This window comes from Trematomus bernacchii, unplaced genomic scaffold, assembly GCF_902827165.1.
Source record: "Trematomus bernacchii unplaced genomic scaffold, fTreBer1.1, whole genome shotgun sequence".
NCBI lineage: Eukaryota > Metazoa > Chordata > Actinopteri > Perciformes > Nototheniidae > Trematomus > Trematomus bernacchii.
The window spans coordinates 8,085,424-8,106,351 of NW_022987705.1; positions in this window are offsets into that span (position 1 = coordinate 8,085,424).

Genomic DNA, 20,928 nt, shown 5'->3' on the forward strand with positions numbered 1-20,928 from the left:
GTTGGCTTATTCAGCTGCAGAATGTAAGACTTGCATACAGCCTGAAAGGAAAGCCTACCTGGTAAGCAACTAAGGAGAAAAAAATCCCTGCAACTTGGCCAACATTCAGAAAAGCTTGATTGTAAATCAGGATAATCACACACATTTAAATCTAAGAAGAGCCTTAAGATCCTAAATGGAGTGATAAGGGTGCATATACAACCTGGGACGGATCTAGATATGATGCAGTCTATTCCTTACCGCTTGTGCAGTCTGTGAAAACTATGAGGTCTTTGCTTCATCCAGCTTCCAGCATTGAGGGTGAAAAGGTGAAAGCGAGATAGCCCGATGATGGCAGAAAAAAGCGAGGAAGGGCGAGGCATGGTGGGCAGGAAAAAGCTCAGCAACGCTAACATTTGTGGGTAATGTGAAAGGGCGGAGAGTCAGAGATTGGCTGACTAATGTGTTTGTTTTTACGGTGGATGGACTACAGGGTTAATGTAAGTATTCCCCGTTTGGGCTGCAGCCAAAAATGTACACGGAGCTGGTGATGATTAGACGGAGGTGGTTATCCCGGAGGCCCTGTTTGTCTCCCACTATCTGTGCACCTTCTCCCATCTTTTGTTCTCCTCATTACTGTTTGAGTGTTGGTTTAACCCCCGTTACTGAGGATTTGTCTTTAAATAACAAGCAGCGGCACGTGGCAGATAGTCATGAGCAGAGTTCACAAAGCGCCATCGCTAAAACAACATGTTTGTTCGGCTTTGTATTGTTTTGTGATAAGATTATATCCTTTTGTTCGGTGCCCCTTACGCAGTATAGAGCAAATATTTACTTAAATGTTTAACAAAATATTATCAAATTTAGATGAGAAAAATGTGGTGTTTAGAATGAAATATATGAAAAACAGAGCGTAAGATGCTAAAAAACAAGATAGAGGTGTTTGAGCAATGAGGTGAACATGTGACTACCCCACATATTGCTCAACTTAACTCACACATGATGCACACTTACCCAAATACCATCAGGTGGTGTACAGGGATAGTATTAGTGGAAATCACAATTGGTTTACTGCACCATTGGGTTGTTGTGATAAGTTGCCAGTATTTATAACTACAATAGCTGTGATATTAAAAAAATTAAGAGGATTTTATGTTAAAAAGGCACATATGATAATTTTGTGTTGGCAAATCCTCCGCCATAGGCCCTTTGGTGCAAGTCACCCCATCATTCTCCCTGTCATCCTGCATCTCTCTTTCCTAGAATGAGCATACAAACCACAAAAAACGTTGCTGGAAACAAGTTCTACATTTTTCATGTATTTTAATTCCTGACACAACTACAGTAAGCACAATAAATATCCCCACTGTTAAGTCACCACATCCAGTATAGACATAAGTCATCTTAAAATCAACTTATGTATTTAAGGACTTAACATTTAGCAATTTCACATGTATGATGATGACTCCTACCTCAGCTAGTATTTGTCAGAGCTGAGAGCGTTTTAACTGAGCTCCACTCTTTGACAGCATGACACTGTCACAACACCCGACATCCTGTCTTTTCTTTGGCCTTCACACCACATTTCCATCATACAGAGCATTACAAAGTGCTGTTGTAGTGCGTTGTCACTCTCCTGCCTCTTAAAACATTTGTTGCCACGGCTGATGACGATAAATAAAATAAACTGTTTATTTCATATTTTGCACGCACCATGCTGTTTATGCTGCTGTGTACAGTCCTCTGTCTGTACCATGATGGACGTGAAGCTATTACATCAACATGCTGCTCTGGGTCCTCAGGGAGGGGTGCATAAATCATACAGTATTATTATATAGTATCCAGCTTTTCTAGATCATTGGCAGAGTAAAGATTCATGTTCTCTGTCTTTTGCATTCTCTACAATCAGAAGAGAGGCTGTGACACAGCATGCATGTTTAGTTTGAAGAAATTCTGTGACATCTCAATGTAGTTGACATTTTAATATCTTGTGTTGAATCATTGTAGATTGTTCCGTATTCGGTGTTGTCATCACACATCAACTTACATCATCTCTTTCAGAGTGTAGGTGTAATGTGAAGGTTTCAGTCTGCACATAAACTGGTGCATACAGTTGTCCAATGAAAGAAGTTGAACTATAATATCTCTCAAAATATTTCCATTCCTATTAAATGTGTAAAAGAACAGCAGCGTTCCTGCTTGAGTTCATGTGGTTGTGCATGTCATTTTCCTGTCTCTCCCTTCATATTTCCTGTCTATATTTACCACGTTAACTGCCCAATATAGGCACAAAAAATACATGTCTTTTAAAAAAAAACTCAATGATGCACTTAAGTAGAGTACTAATAAAAACAAAATATATTATAATGTACAGTGCTGGTGGAAAGAAACCTGCAGAAACATGGAGGAGTTTCAGTTTTAGTATTCGGGCCATCTTGGGGTCTTCTGGGTTTATGAGGATGCTGACCGTGTAATGAAAGATCCCCATTTCTAATTTGTTTGTTGACCTTTGTTGAATCCTTCCTCTCTCGCCTCATTTCCTGTAATCTCTCTGCTGTCATCTTTTAAAAAATGTAAAACATCATTTCTTATGCTATTATATTATTCTTGTGTTTGCAGCTTTGGCTAAAATGTATTCGGCTAACAGCATGAAAAGTTTCGAAAATAGCAAAAAGCATGTTACAGTTAGATGGCAGTGGTGGTGACAAATTGGGGTTGAGCAGAAGGTGTGACAGCGACGCAGCTGAGTCATGTTACCCTGCATGTAGGGGACACCAGAGTCATGTTCAGTGCCATATATTCTTCCACGAACAGACATTAAACATTTAAGTAGGTCAAAGGTGACAATATGGTATCACTTTGACTAATATGCTGTAAATTAAACATCCAAGTCGGGGGGGATTCAGAGATACTCCCCGGGCAGTGACATCATCTCTTCCTGTCTCCGCTGCCACCCCCCTAACCCCGTACAGTACAGTGCGTGTTGTAAGCCAATACTCTCTCTAAATGGAGTCAAACATTCATAATGGGACTCTGTGGTTTGACATAGGTGAAATCTGTTTCAGTACCTGTTGCAGAAACGTTGTCATACTTCAGAGGAGGGCAGATCGTGTGAAGCAGGCATGTTACTGTTAGTCCCTCTTATGTAAGATGTTGAGCAAGCAATGAGGTTCATATTAACAATCAGGAACTCATAAACCCTTGAAGTTGAATTTCCCATCAATGTAGGCTCTCTGCATAAAGGAGCAGTCTGATCGTGACCAATGACTTCAATCAACCACTCTCAGATTCAGTGTCGGACAATTGTTTTAATTGAGGCTTAATCAAAGTTAAACTTCATAAGACCCAGGTCTTTATCAAGTGTCAAAAGTTTGAGGCCCTATACACGTAGTATATATACCAAATGTGGAAAACTCACCATATTTAAGTCTGGAAAACGTAAATGTTGGCTGTGATTTAGCACCAAGTATTTGTTAAACAAACAAAAAAATATGTAGAGGTTTATTTAAATGAATGTGCTTTTGTCTCCTTTAGCGCTGGATCACAAACTTTAGATGATGTTGTATTGTTACAATTGGAGGGGGAAAATCCAGCTTCAGTCATTTTGTTAAATGTAAGCAATAGTAATACATACAAAGTGGCGTTTGTTCTTAAAAATGCTACAATCTGAAAATACTAGAGGCTCACAATCATGATGGTTTTTCCACCTCTAGAAGAATGTATCTTTCTTTTTGTAGCGAGGAGTGCTTCATTCTGTGCACAATGTTCTAAAATAAGAAAGTTCCTCTTTAGACAAATTATAGTTGGACCCGAAATGTAATTCCTGCTGGCAAAAAGTGAAAACAACAAATGGTGAATAGCACTGCCATATTGGGTAAGAGTATGCAACAATAAAGTATTAAATCAACGGCGGTTTATAATAGAAACTGTTTTTCAGTTCTAACGGTGCAGGTTGTTGCTTTAATTAAGATATCAAACATTGTGTTTTTGATGAGTGAATTATGCTGCAGAAATTAGCTTGAGAAGCTTCTAAAGATGTTTTAGTAAATGTTTGATATGGGCCTCCATTGTAACAGCTATGAAACCAAAGGAAACACACCTTGATTTTCCATGAAAGAGTTACCTAAAAACGTTTCAGTCACCTTTTATGTCCACTAGGATTGATACTTTTGATGTGATTGTCACTTTAAGAGTCACTGGGAATCCCAACCCATGTGAACCCCTATCACACACCGACAGAGGGGAAACATGATTGAATTAAACCGCAGTGGAGGTACATTGTTCGGACATTTCCCACAGTGCAGTGAGGTAATGGTTTTGGCTCCAGTCTATTGGGACCTCCGCAGATAATTAAGCTCTGTCTCTGAACACATGATGAGAAGACAACTACGAGTCTCCCCTGGCTTTTCTCTTCTACAACCTCCAGCCGGATAATAAATAAATATATGGAGTACATTTAAAGAGGCAGTCTATTAGACCCGAATGAGCAATGAAGTTAACATGTTTTAATGAAGTGCCAACAGCTGTTTCCTATGGAGATGTGCAGAAAATGTCCATCCTGTGTGATCTACAAATCAAAAGATACAAAGTCCAGGTTGAACTGTACTTATGGATGGGATAATGTGCATCGAGGGGGTAAAAAGGAATACCGACTGAGACAGAAATCATCAGTTCTACTGCGTACAACAGCTGGTACTGGGGCCATAGTAACTTAAAATGACAGCACTGATCAAAGTTTTGCTTTTTCAATATTCAAAACATATGACATTTTGTTTTCTGATGGAGAAATGTTTGTTGTCTACAGCTGAAGTTACATTTTAAGGACTTCATTTTGCAGATTGATATGGAAGCACATCTGACTTAGCAACGGTTTGTTAACAACATCTGGGATGTCTCGAATCAGAATCGAGTATTCAAGTAAGACATATAAACTATACTATACAGTTCTCTACTGTACTATACTATACTTATAGTACTTATACTACGTACCGTACTTATTTCCCAATAACTGGTGATATTCCAAGAACTGCTGTTGATCACTGTTAGCTGTTTCTTTTCACAGTATTATAAGCAAGTTTTATGTCCCCTCTAATTAGTTGGATTATTTAAATATTATAAACACCTGTCAGTATACAACAATACAATTTAGCAGCACTAAACCCTCAGCCTTTAAAATGATCATAACGTTGAATCACCTCTCTAAAACAAACACTTAAACTGAACTTTTAGAAGATAAGATTTATTGCAATGTCAATAACTGTTTCCAGTATAAAGGAACATCGAACTCAAACAGGATTATAATTGAGGTTGGAGAATGAATTGTAAGTATATGCAACCCTCCAAAGTGTGAATTAAAGCATTAGAGATCATGTTTGACTCTAACAAAGGGAAAAGGTGTCTCTAGGAAACCAAACGATATAAGCAATAAGGACAAAGTATCTCCATGGCCACTGTTGCCCACCAGAATCCCCCCAAAACAACTTCCCAGAGTAAACGTGTAACACCGTACATCAAACTCAAGTTTCAAGCCAGTGAAAGATGTCTATGATTAATGGCACAGTCGAGCAGACGGCTCACATATCTATAAAAAGATTACGGTAACTTCATTACTTGTATTTTCTCTCCTACCTCTAAGAAACACTCTCAGCACTGCTCATAGTTTTAGCATTTAGGTCACAGTTTCAGCTGCCAAAATGTCTCAACTCAATATTTATATCATGGCTGCCTGATTGTGTCTGATTCTATGTATGGTCAGGAGCGAGGACGCAGTGCAGGTATGCGCCACAAGCAGAGCTCATAAATTGTGCTGCCAGAAGTCTGAGTGGCAGCTCGGTCCAAGTGTCTCACATCTTTCTCTCCACATCTCACTCGCTTTCTCTCTGCGGAGTGATTACGTTCTCCTGTTGCGTTTTGGATGTGATTCAAAGAGCAGACACTTTACAGTCATGGCTGTGGCATGCACTGGCAACACACTGAACACACACTGAACACACACACACACACACACACACACACACACACACACACACACACACACACACACACACACACACACACACACACACACACACACACACACACACACACACACACACACACACACACACACACACACACACACACACACACACACACACACACGTGAGTTTCATGTTTATGTTTTCAATCTCATGTAGTCCAAGGCTCAGACTATCAGACTGGGAAGAGATAATTGTAATTGCTGCATTAGGTCATCTGTCAAGCTATGAATGTATGAATATAACATCGTTTTTTTAATAACGTTATTAGATACATGCCCTCGCTCACTTGCCCTCTGTGTAGAAGTCAAACTTTATCAGCTCACTTCGATAGCATAATCATCTTTCTTTACTTCTGTCATGATCACTCGATTCCTCTTATAATATTTTCGTGAAGCCAATTTCTTTTTTCAATGTTTCTTCTCACTTTTTTAAGCAGATGCTATAGTAACCTAACAATGAGGAGAAAACACACCCCTCTCTTTCCTGCATAGTGACTGAAATTACTGTGTACACGCACGCACACACACACACACACACACACACACACACACACACACACACACACACACACACACACACACACACACACACACACACACACACACACACACACACACACACACACACACACACACACAGTCTTTCCACCGTAATGCTGTCTGGCTCCAACGCATGGATGCTAATGTTATGAGGCTTTTAAGAGGGGCATCCCCCCTCAAAAAAAACAAAGAGTTAGAGCTTAGACTTTTAAAAATCCATTTGACTCAATTTTATTGTAATTCAGTTACTCTATTTGGCCTTTATGTAAAGTTATACTTATCTATTTCACTCGATTTACTAAATCTACTTACTGTTGCCTGATTTGAGCAAAAATAAAAACCCTGCAAAACCTCATTGTATATACCAAGAGAAATGGTTTTTGAGACATGATAACACATGTCAAACATGGACAAGCTGCTTCAAAAAAAGAGCAACAGCAGTCAAGAAACAGACTTGAGGATACAGGTAACGAGGTAAAGGGCACCGTCACAGGACAGTTACTCAAAACCACAAGCGAGAATAAAAGAAAGGCACAGTTTTTGCTAACAGTATAGCTATTTTTATAAAAATAAAAATAATGTTACTTCTGACTCTGACTGTTGAATGTGCAGAAACATTTTAGCAATGAATAAGTAAGCTGGTCTATGGATTTTCTTTCATCCCTAAAACCTAAGTCCACATTCTGATAAAACCAAAGCAAATCCACAATATATTCTGCCAACTGTTAGGGCTTTAAATTACTACACACAATTAAATGTACAAGAAAATAGAGAGGGCAGCTTTTTGTTCATACTATGCTGAAAAAACTGAATTCACTACCAAGAGCAGTAAGAGATCAGCTGCAGCTGAAACCTACTCATTTAATTTGGCCTATAATTAATGACTTTCGCTTTTTAAATTTGCCTTATTCTCTCATTTTAATATTTGTAAAATCTGTGTTTATTCTTACTTTCATGGATATACTGTCTGTCTTTTGTCTCACTTACTGTCTTTTTATTGTTACATTCTATTGTCTGGTTTAGAATAAGCTGTACAAATTTGAATAATTAGGCCTCTAATTTGCATCCATACTCAACCTACTTATACAAGAAAGCATGCATGCATTTTCCCAGAGCACTTTTTTTTATAGCGTGCACACATTTCAGCTGCTTCTTATCTGTTGAAATGGCTGGAGGGAGGACTGGAGCAGCGGGGGTCCTGCTCCACATTCCCCCACAGCTACGGGCCATTCATTTGTTATCAAGAGTTTCTCATTTCAGTCATCATGGACTCGGTTTCAAAGGGTTCGTTAATACAATCCTATCAAAAGTAAAGTCTAATTGTAACGTTCTCACAGTAGTTAAGAAAATAATAAAACAGAAATCGAAACGGCTTTCCGTGCCAACTAAAATGTTTCGACTTTTGTGCTTAAATGATGCATATGAGTAATGTGAGTAATGTGTTCAATCTGGACTCTGTGGACACGATATGGTGAGAGACTGTTCAACTGTTTAATGTCCTGAGTGACGGACCCTCGGGCCCTGCCACCTGTCCACTGCAGCGGTGGCATTTAGACGGCATTAATCATTACGATAAGAAGCTGACACATGCGGGCCACTTGGTTCATGTACGAGTCCACAGAGTCAGCAGTTACTGAGCAGGCCTGCTGACAGAGGGAGTATAAAGTACCACTGTGTAGAATGCAGCATGTCTCGCAGTGGAGCTGCAGAATACATTTATAAAAACAAAAGTCCCCCTCCCTATTAAAATGATCTGTTCTTGTGCTCATTTGTACCGAGCTTAACATTGCAAAAACATTAATAATCTTACATTTAATCACACTTTTAATTTACATGCAACTCACAAGCTGCTGTTTGGTGTTTGTTCTGTTTTAATGTACAGTATATATTGCGTATAGTGTACAGTCTTCCTTATGTCCTTTTTTTATCAATCATCAGTTTTGAGATGTTTTGCTGGATGATAATACAAATCTTGATGGGAAACGTTTTGGAACAGGATTTATCTGCAAAGCTTGGAGGAGAAGGCAGAATAATTTGATAAGGAAGGAGATATTTATTGTAAGAAATCTGATGAATTGTTTGACTACTGCAAGTGTATTTATGTTGTCCTGTAAATTCGTGAATGTTTGGCATATTGTTTGGCATATTGTGGGCATGACAAGAAAATAAATATACAGTATCTATCAATCAGTCTGAGGTCTAGGCTAAGGCAGTGACATACAAACGTCTGGATATTTAGTGTAGCTAATAATAAAGAAGTTATTTCCCTTCTGATTGTGTGTTAGTTACATGCTGTTGTATATCACAATGTGTAGTACTCCTCTGGGATCAAACGTATGTGTGTGCTTTATTGAACCTTTCAGTCATTATTAAATTATGTAGTTACAGACTTCATTTTGTGACTGTATATATTATGCATCATGATAGACTATGGATTGATGGCACATATAACATATTATTTATAATCCTATGACTGCTGTTCTCATAACCTCAGTGCTGTGTAATGTTACAGACATGTATACCTTGTGATGTAATAAAGCAAAAAGGCATGTTAACCAGACATCTGGTGGTCTCATATTACTTTTTATTATTGCTGGAGGCTGCAGCCAAAGATGAAAGAGTATTATTAAAATGACCCTGCATATTAATTGAAGAAAGTTGTACTTTGCCTTTAAATAAATAAATAAATAAAAGGTGAGTGCAGTTTTAATATGACTTTAGAAACGGTTACTATTAAACACTTAAATCCATTATCACAGGAGTGTTTTTTTAAATGTTTAATCATTCTCTCACTGCTCGTATATTTTATGTCAATGTTGCATTACTCTGCTGTTAGTCAAGCAGAAGGTCATTCTTCACTCTGGAGGTGAAGAGGGCTTACAGTGGGCTCTTCATCGGATTAGCCCAAATCCATCTGTGTCGCTCTGCTCATGAAACAATACCAAACTACTCCTGCTGACACATCATATTTTCATATCCCCTCTTTGATAAAGCACACTCACACCTACAGTTTATTTTCTTTGCACTCAACGTGCCTATAATTGTAAAGAGTCAAATCCCTCCAGTTGCAAACAAAACTGGACTTACATGTTATTTTTCTGAACAGTGTAGTTGTCACTTGTCCTCTTGCAGCATGATGGATCTCTTTGACCTCTTATATTATATTTCACCTTCCACAAAAAAAAGATTTATATGAGTCTCTTGAAGCATATTACACTCGATTTTACAGCGTGAGTAATACCTGGCTATCAAATGTCAGAGCCTGCCCCCTTATGCCTGTAAAATGGTGAGTTGGAGGTCAATTTCCTGTAGCTGCTACAATTATGTTCTCACTGCTCACGAAGTGCCCCACAGGTCACTTGGAAAAGGACCAAGAGCTATGTGTTCAGGTGGTGTGGATACACATTGATTGGCATGTTTAGCACCTGACTAAATGAACAGAGCCAAGAGAGAAAGTCATATAATTTAAAACATGATTGGTGTGAACACGGCCTCACACACACTGACTTAACTCTGTCGTTTCAGACTTAAACAAAGCCATAGAAGTGCACTCATTCCTCTTCTTCAAGTTGCCAGAACTCTGCAACTAATCATTGTAACCAATCACAGCATCTGCACCAAACTCCATTAGACAACTGATGGACGTGAACTGCATCAGTGGAGGTCGCATCGAGTTTTCAGCGCACACATTAATATGGGTGTAAAACGTTATCTGATCATGCAGGAAGATAGATGAGCCCGCTGTCTATCTGACCCCCTCTGATGATGTCAGCAGGAGAACGATGATTTCCGCGTCCAAATTGCCTCCATCTGCTTGTCTCGGTGCTGATGGTGTGGTGATGACAGGGATGGGCTCATCGGCGGGGTCTTTGGGGGGGTGATACTCACTAAACGGGGAGCTGACTGACCTCAGAGTGCATGATGGGGGATCCTGTTGCTGGGATGTTACATTTCAATCAGTTTGGACTTTGTGCCTGCTTTAGGATTGACCCATGCATGACTCTGGATGGATTACAGTCCTGGCACTGGCTCTACTTCTGCAATATAAACGTCTGCCACTGAATGTGGTGAAACAGGGAAAAGGGCAGGAGGTTACAAAAGGAAAACCAAGAAAGGAAGAAGGGAGAAAAGTAAATCAATATGGGACAGGCCGTTTGTGTTGAGCATGTGATGAAGGTCTCCAAAGATGATTTTGATAGATTTTGATTACACGTAATGAGGCACATTAGGAAACTTTGACTACAACACATCTCTAAGAAAGATTAATGACTATGTTAAATCTCTAATAACAAGGATCTAATATAACTATCTGAACATACAAGGTTTGGTTCTTAAGCCATCAATAAGACAGTCGTTTTGCACACTTTTTTAAAAGCTGAACTTTTATTAAAGATATTTTCTCAGAAGCTAAATTAAACTGGGAGCAGTCTTTTGTATGATTCTTGTCTTAATTTAGATTGTTTTGACCCTGCACCTGTCTAGCTCTTTGGCTGTGCATACCCCAGAGTATCTTTTAAGAGGAATGGTCCCTTAAATTGTTATACGTTGACGAAAAATTTTTAATTGGGGAAAAACAACCATTAAAATACATGGTGGGAACATTTGTAGATGTTATTATCATTCCAATATCAGTGATTCTGTGTGTTTATTTTTATCTAATAAGAGAAGATGTTGTGAATCGCATAAGAATATAAAGATGGTCATAAAATGCTGATTTTAAATGTACAGTTTTTACAAAACCATAATTGAACGAGTGCCTCTGCATGTGCTGACATACATACAGTACATATGCACTAGGTAATGTTCTATGAATATTTAAAAAATGACGTGTGTTTACGTGTGTCACATCAGAGGGCGCCTGGCATGAGGTCTAGTGTTGACCTCATCACTCCTCTTTCATCAGCGTGCCTGCAACACGAAACATCTGACACACACACACACACACACACACACACACACACACACACACACACACACACACACACACACACACACACACACACACCACACACACACAGACACACACACACAGCACCACACACACAAAACACACACACACACACACACACACACCACACACACACAACACACCACACACACCACACCACACACACATCACACCACACACACACACACACACACACACACACACACACACACACACACACACACACACACACACACACACACACACACACATCACACACACACACACACACACACACACACACACACACACACACACACACAGTCAGGAAAGAAGATCATTTTCATGTCCTGGTATCTGAAATCCTGTCCCTGACATCACAGAGAAAGTACCCTCTGATTTATGCTGAGTTCACAGCCTCGCTGCAGAGAATGTGTGACTGCGACATTCCTGCACAATCACTTTCTGAATCTCTCTCTCTCACACACAAGTGCTGCGACCTCTCAGGCCTCTCACTCTGCACTTCATGACATCTTAACCCAGCTTTTTCCTGTATCCCTCATGTCTTTCAGTCCTTTTTTCTCTCTGTGCTGCACACTGATGGATAGTCCACGCTGTAGGCTACAGTGCTGCAGTGTTTATGTAAGGCGCTGTTTTTTTGGTGTTGTTTCAAGCCTCCAGGGAAGAGAAGCCCCCCCTTCATGCTGAGGGTCGTTATGAGTCATGGGAAGGGGCCTGCGAGTAGTGCATAACTCATCTGGTGTCACACATTTTGTGATATAAAACGTATGCGATTATGTGCCTTTGTACAAATACACTATTGGTATATTCTCCTTTGTCTAAGTGAAAGTACGAGGAAAACGCACTTTTGGGGATTGTAAGTGTTCCCATGCTAACATGATGTAATTCTACTGCAATTACTTAATTAAGCCACTTAAGCAAATGCTTACCGTCTTCAGTTGAAATGGTTTGCAACATGTGGGATCACTACTAACTGAGGCCTGTCCACAATTGCCTTTGCTGGGTTTTCCTCTGTGTTCTCCTAAATTCAGCCACTGCCAGTAACTCATTGTCAGCGGTTGTTGACCCATCTTTGTTTCTGGGCAGGATAAGGGCTCTAACGTGCCTCCAATGATGCACATGGTAGCCTACAGCCTCAAGTATAAAAGGGAATACTGCATGCAGAGATTAATGCGATCACAACAAGATGCTATTTAGTGCTCAACAAGCATCCTGATAACTATTACAAGGACAAACTTCTCTCTTCTCCCACTGCTAGAAATGTAAGCACTCCTGTTAGCGAGTGTGTTTTCTAAAGAGTGAAGGACACATGTCTCCATCAGTGTTATACAACTGTTGATTTATGTGAAATAAAGGATTTAAATGTACCTGTAGTGTTGGAAAGGTTTACGTCTGAAAGGTAATAGGTAACAGAGTACTTTTAAAAAACATTTAAATCATTTCATCCAAGTAATGTAACTAATAACTTATTGCATAACTTTTTCATTACTTGTCTAACAAATGTTTTAAACTGAGCAACACAGCTGAAAATTCTATATAAGTGTGTATTATTTTAGACTGTCCCTTGAAACCATACTAAACCACATTTATAAACTACTGTCACAAAAAAATGATAGTAGGTTATGAAGTAGTGGCTGTTTAGTAGGATCTTAATTGGATCGCCTAAGGCAGATCCAGGGTCAATTCTGTATAAAACTGTAAGACTTTTATAAAACATAATAAATAAAAAAGACTAAGATACACATTTGTTGATCCGCAGCGTGGAAATTCGGTTATATGAACAATGTGCTTAGGTCTTCATTTTCATTTACAACAATTATGGTGAACCTGGTGAAACTGGCCTGCATGTCTAAACTCTTATAAAGTCAGATTGGCTCACTGGTGATAGGTCACTGTGACAAATATGCTGACTAATAACCTGAAGAAACAAATTATTCCCATATGGACCCATCATGCACCTGACTTCACCCACCTGTCCAGTGACAGATACATTATTTCCATGGTAACTTGTTTTTTTAGAGGTGTGTGAATGGGGCTTGTAGACTTGATATTTGCAGATGTAATTATTTGGCACAGATCTGTTGTGAAAGTCGAGTCTACCCAGACCTTTGGCCTGATATTCACCAGGGCTCCGGTCATTTTATCAAGTCAAACAAGTGCATGTCTGAGTTTGCACGTCTTTCTGTTTTCATGTCTGTCTGGGTCAAGCCTTTTCTGTCTCCCTCTCTTTCTCTGCCTTTACCTCCCCTTTCCTTTCTGCCGCTCGCTTACTCTGTCACCCAAAGGGGTAATTTACCAGTCAGTGCTGCAGTACACACATGCCCATATATAGGCAGCAGACGTTAGGTAAACGCTAGGTAGACGTTAGGTAAACTCAAAACAGGCACCAGTCAGTAAGCTACTTCATTTGTAACACTGTTATGCTTCTCTGAGCTGGCAGAGATGAGGACACACGGCACTGCAGGTTGTGTGTGAGGTGGACAGCAGGTGTACAAGAGAGACTGTGTGTGATCACTGTGAATCACACTGTTTAAACATATATTACCAAATATATGTCCATATACAGAAAACACCCTAACTTTGTTTAGAGAATTGTTGGCAATACAGCCTGAATTTATGTGCCCATTTCTTTCTTTTTTGAGTGGTATTTATTTCTCTGGACAGTTGGCCAAATGCAGATAACATGAGTCATGTCTACATGTTTCCACTGTAATTAAAGTACAATAGAATTTGATAGGTGGAATAATAACAATAATTATCAATTTAAACATTTTTCTGAGACTTGGTACGAAAGCAAAACGCAGGAATGCAGGAATCAAATCTTCCGTTTTTGGTATATATGCGTTTTCTCACTATTCCTAACTGTCCTGACATTCTGAAAAGAAAAGGTTATATGGTGAAACCTGTAACATGTTTTTGAGTGTCTCACTGTTTTCAACATTGTGTTTTCTATTATATGAACGACTATCATTGCTTTTCTATGTGCTGCAAGACATTGCTGACTTTAAACAGCAATTCAACTAATCCTTGTATAATTAAACTTAGGATCAGGGGACCAACAAGCACTTCTTTGCATGCATTTGAAAGTATGTCGTAAAATACACAGTACTAATTAACTCCAATTTACAGTCTTACAGTCTCTATTCCATCAGACTTGTATGCCTTTAGATTTTCCGACACATTAACGTCTGGACAACATGCAAATGTTTCTCTCTGAGTTAACATGCGCAGGTGTAAGTGTAATTATGTCCGCACGAAGGATACAACTGTAGTGGAAAGTAGTTCTCAGAGTGAATAAACAGGCTGGATTTTCGCACTGAACAAACTAACTCTGCAACTTGTTGCTTCCTCCGACTACTTCCACTGTTCGAAGCTCTTTAACAGTCAGTCTGTGCGATCGCACTGAGGGAATTATTTAACAATTCACTTCCCTTGCACGGAGCCTTGACTTCACACCTGTATTAATGACCGTGCAAAATGTGCAGTATATGGCTCTAGGCATATAGTTTTCATTTTTCCCTCCATTCTTCAATCTTCTTGCCCCATTATTATTTCACTGCATAACTATGTGATTGCATCAAAGCTGAAAAAAAGCATACTGGGTCTGAAAACAGCGCAATAAAACTACAGTTTAAGACCAATTATGGGTGCTCAGGTAGCTCTGCCTCTCTCTTTCTTTCTCTCCAACACACACATTTAGGCAATGCACACATTCACGCAGAAATGCAAATATACAACATTCTCCTTTTCTAATTGAGCCGTGTTGGACCAAACTCAGAGCCAAAGGTTTCTACATGATCACATCTCAGAAACATGTGCAGGCTGGTGTAACTCACATTAAGTCTTAGCTGCTGGTTCTGTTGTTTGTGATTTATGATTTTAAAAGTGGAATCTCGTGGATTAGGCAGCAGTCAGTGAGCAAACAAACTGCATATCTAGCAAGCTGGAAAAAGATGTATATAAATGATTCATCCTCATCTGTGAAGCTACAATCAAATGCCAAAGGACGTGCAAATCACTCACTGGAAAAGCTTCTCCCATCCTCAGCATCTCAGTGTTTAAGGTGACATTAGCTCATTAACTGTATGTGGTTTCAAGCCCATTAGCTCCAGAGAAAAAGTATGTTTCAACCATCTTTAGAAATCAACCCGCAGGAACTGGGACAGCACCAGGGAATAATGACAGCAAGAGCACATTGTCCAAATAAAATCCACTGATTGTTTGCAGGTATGCTGACTGCTGTGGCTCTATGGCAGCTGAGACTCTGCAGGGCAACAGGTGGTTTTCTCTCTTACTATTTGGATGTGTATAATGGGAATATGCTTTACAAAATAGTGATAACCATGTTTGGTATGACCCACAGAAAACAAAAGTAAACAAATCCATGCGTTTATGTAAGAAACCCACACATGTTTTTAAAGCTACATATAATACATTGACAGCAAAGATTAATGAAATATATCTTAATGAGTCACTACAGTGTTTTTTTTTCTTCATTTGACAAACATGACACATTATAGAAATCCATAAGGGACCTCTGGCACAGTTCTTTTTGGGGTGTCTAGAAAGTGGAAAGCAGGGAAAAGCCCACATTCTTTTACAATGCACAGACTCCTTTACCTCTCATACATGTTCTGTATGTGTATGTGTGTGTGTGTGTGTGTGTGTGTGTGTGTGTGTGTGTGTGTGTGTGTGTGTGTGTGTGTGTGTGTGTGTGTGTGTGTGTGTCTCTCTCTCTCAGACCCCCACCCACCCTTAATACTGCCCCTTTTTCTGGCAGAACAGAACCAAATAAATGCAGCTCAACCATCATTGGGGGGTTAGAACAACCCATTTGGTTTAATGAGGTGATCCACTGTTCTCTCTCTCCCCTTCTTACTTTTCTTCCTGTGTGTCTCTTAGCCAATTACACAGTGCCTTGTCTTGCATTCTGTCCCATTTTTTTCTTTTCTCACTCATTTTCTCCTCCTTTTTTCTTAAGGCCTTGTTGAGCCCTGATAAAACCTGGAACTTGGGAGAGGAGAGGGACATTTGAGAGCGAGATGGCGAGAGGGATGGCGGCCACGTACCTACAAGTCGCCTTTCTCCTGGCTCTGTGGAAACCTTCACTGCAAGGAGGTGGGTTCCCTTTACTGCATGTGTGCTATGCTCAGAGGTGCAGCACCTGTAGATCAGGTGTCACATCAGGTTTCTGTAGCAGTGTTTGCAGATAAATGCTTATTATGAGTAGTTTGGTGACATTTCTATGAAATCTGTGATTCGAAAGATTTTGTCGTTTTGGTTCTTGAAATTGTCTGCAGATAATTGTTGATGATAAAGATTGCAGGTTTTGTACAGCAATGAACACTGTAAGAAATCTGCAAAAATCAGCCAAAGAGTTGATCAAATTTAAGTGCGGTTTAAAAAAAAGTTACAATATTTTTGCTGTAATAGAAGTAGTTATTACTGGCATCATCCTTATGATATAATATTGGTAATCTCTGAACCAAAGGTTAAAATCATCTGAAGTCTCCCTGTAACATTAATTATCTTAATGTGGAGGACATTGAACTGAGTTTTTGTTTACCTTTATAGTATCAAAACTAGATTCAGGAGTACTGCCAACTTCTCTCAGAGTGAAGTGCTTTATTCCGGAAAAACTAACAAAATCGTTTGCTTTGTTAAATGATTTTTAAACCTTGCTAAAGTAGTTTCCAAACAATTTAAAAGACGATATATACAAAGGCAGTGCTACGTTTTTCAGTCTGTCTGGATGATATTTTGTAGCACTTGTAAACATTTAAACACTTTACTTAAGAACAGCAATCCTTTGAAAAACCACGGTATGATATCATTGCTTGTTATCTTCCAGCTCTTCCTCCTCATGAGGTGTGAGATTGTAGAAACAAGGTTATAATGACACAAAGTTTATAGATAAATCTTTTAATGAGGTGCTGCGCCTGACTTTAATGGACCATATTAAACGTTTTAACGATAACTGTGTCCTTCATACCTCATCCCTCCAGTTCCTTGCCTCACTGTGTAAGCTTTGAGTTGGCAGAGGCAACACGATTTCCCTCATCTTATTCCTCGAGAGCAGAAGAGTTTTAAAAAGCTGTTCTGGGCGGTTGTGTAATTTGAATTCCTACAGCATCAGGGTGAACCACTGCACGCTTTGTAGAGTTAGGAGACATTTCATTGGTCATTTAGTCTTCATTTTTTGATTTTACTAAAATGGACAGGATGAGTAATTGTACTTAAGTTGTTAATTGTCACGTAGAATCATAGATAAACTAAAAACCTCTCGGCACAGAATATTCATGGTAACAGCAATGGTCAAAATGTTGGAAACAACAGACTGGGTGATGAAGATGATTACGTTTTAGACACAAAGTTTCTGTTTTAAATGGGAGACGTAAGGCAGAAGGACATGACCATACAGTAGGTCTCCAGAGGGACTCAAACAGGTGACGTTGCGAATATATGCATAGACTTTTCTCCATAACATAATTAAGGATTGTTATTGGAAAACGTTATTTCGATCTCTCTGTCTGTACACACAAACTGAAAGATTGACATTAAAGTTGACTTTGATAATTAAAGGGACAGTTCACCCCAAACTCCAAAAATGACCCATCTAGACCTACATGAAAACAATCAACAGTGATAAAAAGCTCTACAGGAACTAGGTCTTTTTGATCCTGGGGGAGCTCTCCGTTAACCATTTAGATTTTGATCCGATGGTGGCCCTTGATGCGACGTGAGTCAGTACAGTCTTATCCCTTGGGAACCATTAATGTCCGGACCAACATTTGTGCTGATCCATAAATGTTGAGATAATTTGTCATGTAGATAAAGGTTTTTACCTCTTAGTGGCCCTATAAGAAAAGCCATGAGATTATCATAGTCCATATGTTCCCTGGTGATCACTAGTACAACATTTCCTGGCAAACCATCTAATAGACTTGAGATAATTCAGTCTCCACCAAAGTACCTAGCTGGCTGACTGACAGTCGTACGTTGTCATCCCTGGAGCCACACAGTGTTAGAGTGTCTAAAAAACATAATAGCTACAGCATGATATCATGGACAGTGAAAAAAGATTAAAAAAACATTACTAATTCAATCAGGAGATATTAATCACCCTAGAAAAACTTTTTTTAAACCGTGAACCCTCGAGAATCTTTCACATGTGTTATTTAAATATACATTAAATAGCCTACTATTCAACTCCCTGGTGAATGAGTGTTGTACACTTCCAATGTTTCATTCAATAAAGATTATTTCCATAACAATAAAAAAGCTTTTAGGGCAGGAGGTTTCTGTCCTGCAGAATGAGTGAGCAGTGAAGTTATTTACTGTGTGTTGGTAATGCGCTGTACATGGCATTACTGTGAGATCAGAAACTCACATTCTTCAGGATTCCCTACAGACCTATTCTTTTCACATCTGGGCTGCGATATCAAAAAATAAATAAAACCCTTTCCTTTTATAGTTCTTCGCTCTCTGTGTTTCTATTTTTGGCTATCGTGATTTTTGGAACAAAACATAGGTGCAGAAAAGTGTGAGAATTATGACCAATGAATCGATGCATGCCTTTTGGATGAAGGGGTTCTTGTTATCAGCTACGGAGAAACTGAGAGGCCAGGGTTGATAATCGCCAAGACAAGCACACATATAAACACACTTTTTCTCTGTGCTAGAGCAGCATTTGATCCGGTTTGTTTAATAAAATCCTTTGACAAATGAAATGGGTTTTATTGAGTGCTGGCAACGGGGAATAAATGATGCCTCATTAGATTTGAGTGATGACTCATTTCACGTTCAACAAAAAACATGTTGACCATTAAACTCTGTGTTTCATTTTGGAATTGGCTAATCTAATTGGTTTTCCTGAACAGAAAAAAGTAACTTGAAAAATCCCATTGTCATCTGCTGTGACTGAACTGCTTCTTTATATCAGGTGTGTATATACCTGCTGGTGGAACAGCAGGCAGCGCTGGAGCTGGCGTAGGAGCTGGGACTGGATTTGGACCGGGGGGGACTGGATACGGCCCTGGAGGAGCTGGCACTGGATTTCAGCCTGGTGGAGGTGGAGGTGGAGGAGCTGATCCTGGAGGCTTTGGACCAGGAGCAGGTGGAGGTGAATGTCATTTATGTTTTCTGTTAAGTTTTAACAACAATGATTATGACTTAAGTTTAAAGTTACACCTGTGTTTATAATGAGTTATAAACCAAATTCAGACATGGGTTATAATCTGCTTATAGCATTGTATAAGTATCGTTATAAGCATTATTATAATGGCATACATCATTATACTTTGAAGAATGTTTAAAGTATAATAGTTTATATCTAAGATTACATAGTGCTATTAACAGATTACAATGAATTTAAAGTATGTTGATGATGCAGTTTAGACATGGGCATCATTAAAAGTGTTACCAAAGGTATGAGGACAGACATGTCACGTTTTACGAGAGAAAACATGAAATGATACCACAATAACCTAAATGCATCAGCTTCAGATGGAGTGCATTCATTTACATGCATTTTGTGTGTTTTCCCTACTTTAGTCTCATATGTGAATGGAACCAAAGAATACCTGTTTTTTTATACCTGCATTTGTGAAGTAGCACTCATCAGCCTATCTGCTGGAAATGTCTCAATGAATGTGTTCCTCAGGAGGATATGGTGGTCAAAGACCAGGAGGATTCGGACCTGGAGGAGTCGGACCAGGAGGAGTCGGACCAGGAGGAGTTGGACCTGGTAAGACAAATATTGCTGATGGACATTTTGATAACCTGTAGAGCAGTAAGTCTAGTATGATTTCCATTGTGCTACCAAGGCACAGGCAAGGAATTCTCTTTTTTTCCCTCAATTCAATATTTTAATGATATAGTTAGATACATTTCTTGGAAGGATGAAGTATTAGGGTTTGTTAATTTGTTGTAAGAGGTAAAAGAATAGACAAAATAAATATGACATTTTCGTTCATTAAAGCAATAGCTTGGATGTGTTTTGAAGTGGCCTAGTATGAGGTACACTGTATCATCAACAGTTTATGGCAGTCTGCACCAGGCAGGCAGTTAGTTTGTTTTTGCATGACTTTGGCAAAACCCAAATTAACCGAAATCTAAACATTACACAAACTAACTTACCAATCATCACAGTGGTAGACAAGCAACTCCCATGCTCTGTGAGACAAAACTACTGACGGCTTCAGTTGCTTGTCTGAAGAAGCTGTCTGACAGTAAAGCTGTGAAAATAATCAGAATCTGATTTTATTTATGTGGCTTGAATATGTTTTCCTGCTGTCCCAGTCCGCTGCAGAACATTGCTAAGCTTCTTTGCTGTATCTCTTGTCTGTTTTTTCAAATTGGTGGCATATGGACCGCCATCTACTGTAAGTAATACACTGAAAATGGGTACACTAAATAATAACCCCCTTTAGGCTATTTTTCC